The following is a 5,194-nucleotide window of genomic DNA, read 5'->3' as shown; positions in this document are numbered from 1 at the left end:
AGGTGGAAATGAGCTATTATGTAAAAGACGGTACTGAAGCAAGGTAAAGACAGAAGATATGTCCCTACAGCTCTGCAGAGGAGGCAACAGCCCCATTCCTCAGCCTGCAGGGCTTCTCCATGTGAACTGCACCCTAGAGTTCATCCACTGGGGTGTTGGAGCGGTAAAAGAAATATCCAAGGCAATCTTCCTGCACTTAGCCCTCTGCAGGACCTTACAGCAAAGTGTCCGGGCAATGCTCAGCTGAGTGTGAGCTCTCAGAACGTGTCTAATATTGCTACACATGTACGCTGCTCTCTGACCTTACTACTTCCATTTTATATTTTCTGCAAAGAATTTTAGTATGTGGGGATGCACAAAATGAACTTTTCAAGTTGTGAAAATGAAGCATGAAAGTTGGTAAGATTTCCCTTCCTTCCTTTTCCTCCCTTCCTCCTTTTGGGGGTGGGGGTGAGGAGTAGGAATGGGGGATACCAGAGACCCTGTTTGTTAAGGTCCATGATAGTGAAGGAGGAAAACAGCTCAATGTGGAGAGCTACATGGTGCAGGAGAGGAGGCAGGCAGGAGGAACTCAGCTCCACTCAGTGGATCCATAAGCAAAGACACCAGAGGGAAGAGAAGCCAGATTTACTGGTAAACAGAAGCTGAAGTGGAAAGGGGAATGATCATAATCCTCCGTGTAACAGGCTACAACTGGAACTAGCATAAACTGTGGTTTGCTGCATATGCAGGTCAATTCAACCTAAGTGTGTGGGAAGAACAGCGTTTGTCTTGGTGGAAAGAGGCGGGATCTGGGTACACGGGAGCAGACACAGACGCCAGCTGGGGACTCCCACTGGAATAATCATCACCACAATGGCTCTTAACTCACAGAATGAAATAGGACGCCTGAGTCCACTGACTTACAAGAGTACAGAGGATGCAGAGGAATCAGTATTATGTAACGTCAGAGCCAGTACAGACGTATACAGAAATCTACAGTGAATACTCATTCGTGCACTCCAAGGGGAAGACTCCTCCTTCCATTTGCTGACTTCATCCCAAGTCTTAACAGGTCAGGGTGTTAAAGCCATGGTGGGAATTCTCCCACCTACTAGATCAAGTGTGTCACATCCACGGCGGGCGAGAAGGTACATTCAGATAAAACCCTTGGCAAACATCAAGAGCCCAGGGGAGAGCAGCAAACTGTAGGCTGGAGACCCATTCTCTAGTGGACAGATGTCCAGAGTGACATCTGCAGTCTGAACGCAGCTTGTAGAATGATCCGGGTAATAAGCCATAAGGCTCTGAACTAAGTTGGTAAATGGGAAGTAAACTGAATGCAATGCTTTTCGTGAGCAAAGTAAAACTGCTTGCTTTGACATGCTTTTAAAAAAAGACTGAGTGACGGCGGGCAGGTGTGGAAAGCCGTCAGATCCAGCTCTGAGAAGTATGTCTAGGCTAGTGATGCTCATTTATCCTGTATCATGCACTGTTACTTCAATAGGAGGCACTGCTCCAGGGCTAGGCAAAGCATCCTGGGTAGGAGCCATGCACACCAAGGCAAGAAGTGATGGCATAGCTAGTCTTGGAGACCATCTGCATGCATCTGCTGTCTTCAGTGTCTTTCCACTTTAACTTCAGTGAGCCCTCCAGGCCCAGCTTCAGGACTATCCTTTCCCTAACACTGTAGGCAAAAGGACCACCCTCCTGAGCGAACTGCCCCCCTGAAAGGCTGTCTCCATGCCACACCCTCCAAAATTGACTGGTCCTATGTGGGGCAGTGGACTGTGCCACTAGACAGAACAGGTAAGGTAGTGGCGAAGTTCAGAACCCCAGTAATACTCATAATTGAGAATGACAGGAGTGTGGACTACTTCCTGACCTGGTTCCTATCCTAGAGCATGTGACCATGACACCTCATTAAGAGGACCATGACAACTGGTCAAGTAGTATAGAGCCTAGAGTTCTCCATGCTAAAGAGGTATCTAGGGGCCGTGAGTGTTTAGCCAATGAGTTTCCCTTCCTAGGAATCCCTTCCTGCAATAGGTATTCTATCTCTGGTTCACCCTGAGTAAACCATATGCACCCTCATCTGCCGTGAATAAACAGTTTGGAAAGCAAGGCCTGTCTCCTTCATCAAGGATGCTGTGTATATGTGGGTGCTTCATCATAGAGTCCCACGCCCACAGAGGGCTACTGCAGGTCCACAGGCCCCACTCCTAACTCAGGGATCCTAAGCAATGTTTGAGTACACACAGAGAGAACGGGAGTTCCCGGGGCAGACTGGGTGCACAGGAGTTTGAGAACCACAGCCTCCATCCCAGGCCCTGCGGTTTCTCTCCCAGAGACCCCATCTTAGACTGTGTTTCTCCTCCCTAGTGGCATGTTGGTGTCCCACAAGCCTGGCCCCCCAGCTTCAAGGAAGAAGTGCTGCCGAGGGCCTCTGTGTTTCACCTCCCCAAGCAGCATTCTGACACCCTGGAAGCAAGGCAGAAACACAGAATCACACCCCAATTCAGACAACATACACCCGACTCACCCCTAACGCAGGTTCCCATAGACCTGCAGGCTGTCTTAAAATCTGTCAGGTTTACAGCAAAAGTAAGCTGTCAGAGCTGCTTTATAGTGAGTTAAATTTGGAAACACTCATTGGCTATTATTTGGAACTGGCCTCTCCATGTCTCCCTTGGCTCACAAAAGCTCACACTTAACCTGACTTGAACAAGGCCACTGAGACTTACTTACTACCTGCTGCTGTGCAGTAGGCCCAGAAAATCAGAGCCCTGGTCCAGTGACGGAAGCTGAGAACTCCATGCTATTGCTAGGATTTCACTGTTTAGCTGTATGAGGACCACAGGACTCTAGCAAACTCACTTCATCCCATGGTCCACACCTCCCCATCATGCCAGCCTATTTGAATTCAGGCTGCTCTCAAGAAATACTTGGACTAGAATTACAAATATGCCCCACTTCAAAGAATGATGCTTCCTTTAAAACAGCAGCAGACTAAGATAAAGTCCAAGGAACACTGCAAGCCCTGTCTCCCTTGACCTCCCAGGACACAAAATAAACTGTTGTGAAGAGGAGAGACAACATGACCTCCTGTGGAAACCCAGCTCTGAGCTCTGTTTACAAAGGGACTTGAGAAACAAAGCCATCTTCTAAACAAGCCCAAGGTACACAACTCTCCCACTAGAGGACAGTGAAGGAGTGAGTATCAGTCCAGACAGGAGACAAGTCCCTCATTTACCCATGTTTCCAACTGGGCCCTTCCCACAGCTCAACACCAACTATGAGTTCCAGAGAGCAGCACATGCTCTGGGCCTAAGTGAAGGAGGACTGGGAACACACGTGCCCTCAGGAGGGGAATAGGAACAAGGAGAAGGACTGTGGAAATGTGGGACCCAGCACCCAGGACCACATAAGCAAGGTCAGCAATTCCCTCTAACACAGAAAAGCTGAAAGATTGCTCCTGCTCAAATCCTTATTAATGTCTGTCCACAGAGCAACCATCTAAGTTCACAGGCTGTGCTGGAGAGGACTAGTCCTTCCGATTCCACCACAATGACGGCTGTTTTACTGACCCAGATAAATCCTGTTAATGAACTCACTGCATTTCAGATGTCTCTTATAGACAACAAGTCAGGTTTTGCTTGAGCCTATCTGAAAGCCTTTTAATTGTAAGTAGATGTAGTAACTCCAATCAGTACAGCAGTTTTTTGTTTTGTTTTGTTTGGTTTGGTTTTTTTGTTTTTTTTTTTGTTTTGTTTTTTTTTTTTTTTGTTTTTTTTTTTGGAGCTGGGGACCGAACCCAGGGCCTTGTGCTTCCTAGGCAAGCGCTCTACCACTGAGCTAAATCCCCAACCCCGGTACAGCAGTTTTTAAAGAGTTTTTGAGATCAGTTGTTCTGAGGACTATGCAATGTAAAGCGTTTTAATGTTATACCTGCATGCATTGCTGTAACTGTTAAATAAGCAGGATGGACAGGACTGGTGAGGCGGCTCAGTGGGACGTGCTTGCTGCACAGGGCTGACTGATGAGGAAAGGACTGGGAGTAATGAGCTAATGTTATAAAGGATTTACCATTAAAGTTGCTTAGGAAATAATAAGTTACAAAAAGGACAATTTAGCTGAAGGAGGGAAGATAACTGGCATACTAACCATACTTGTTAGAAACTGCAGAAATATTCTATTTCTAACATAACTGAAATTTAGGTTTGCATAAGACATTCTTCTGCTAAGATTTGTTCACTAACATTGCCACCACCCACTAGTAACCCCTCTTCCCATAATAAAAAGGACAACCCTGGGCAGTAGGCCCTATTCCCAGATCAAAAGAACATGCTTCTATCATTCAGTTCAAAGGGGATGGCACTGGTTAACAGCTGCCCACAAAGTCCTGGCCCTACTGCAGAATGCTGCCAGGCAGGCAGGATGACCCTGGGTAAAAACTACTTGAAAAGAGCAATGTTATCTACTTCAAAAATAACTGGGACAGTATCTTTGCTGTGTAATTCTACTGTACGTCCAAAACGGCGAAGCTTGCATTGTCTGTCTCTAAAAACATGTTTAATTGCTCAAAGCTAACTCGGGACAGGGACCTAGAGGAGATTTCCAGCTGGCAATGTATGCAGAATGCTGTAGCCCAACATCCATATAAACTGTCAAGGCCAGTGTCTCTGAGCACCAGCCAGGCTGCCAGAGCAGACACAGACTTTACTGAAGAGCTTTTCCTTATTCTCTGAGAACACGAGCGAATTCTCACTGGGGAGTGTTACTTCACTATAACATGACCTGGGTTTGATACCCAGAACCTAATGCTAGAGAAAATGACTCCCCCAAATTTTCCTTTTATCTCTATATAGGTGCCATAATATGTGCACCTACACACATACAAACACACACACATACACACACACACACATATATACACACACATACACACACACACCATACATACATACATACATGCATAATATTTTTTAATTTTAAATAGAGTAACAAACTTGATCAAAATAAAAAGTTGTGTTGAGACTTTCAAGTTCTTATCAGCAATGTAAATCTTGCTTTTCTGGACAGGAAATGAGGCTAGCGGCAGTGGCTGTCTGTAGGATGGGAAGTGAGACTGACGGCGGCTGTCTGTGGCAGCCAGCTGGCAGGAACGCACAGTAGCACCTACTAATTAGACCGGACAAAAATCAACTCTTCAACA

Source organism: Rattus norvegicus, chromosome 1, assembly GCF_036323735.1.
Source record: "Rattus norvegicus strain BN/NHsdMcwi chromosome 1, GRCr8, whole genome shotgun sequence".
NCBI classification, from domain to species: Eukaryota; Metazoa; Chordata; class Mammalia; order Rodentia; family Muridae; genus Rattus; species Rattus norvegicus.
The sequence above is the reverse complement of the archived record's forward strand: the minus strand, read 5'-3'. Positions refer to the sequence as shown.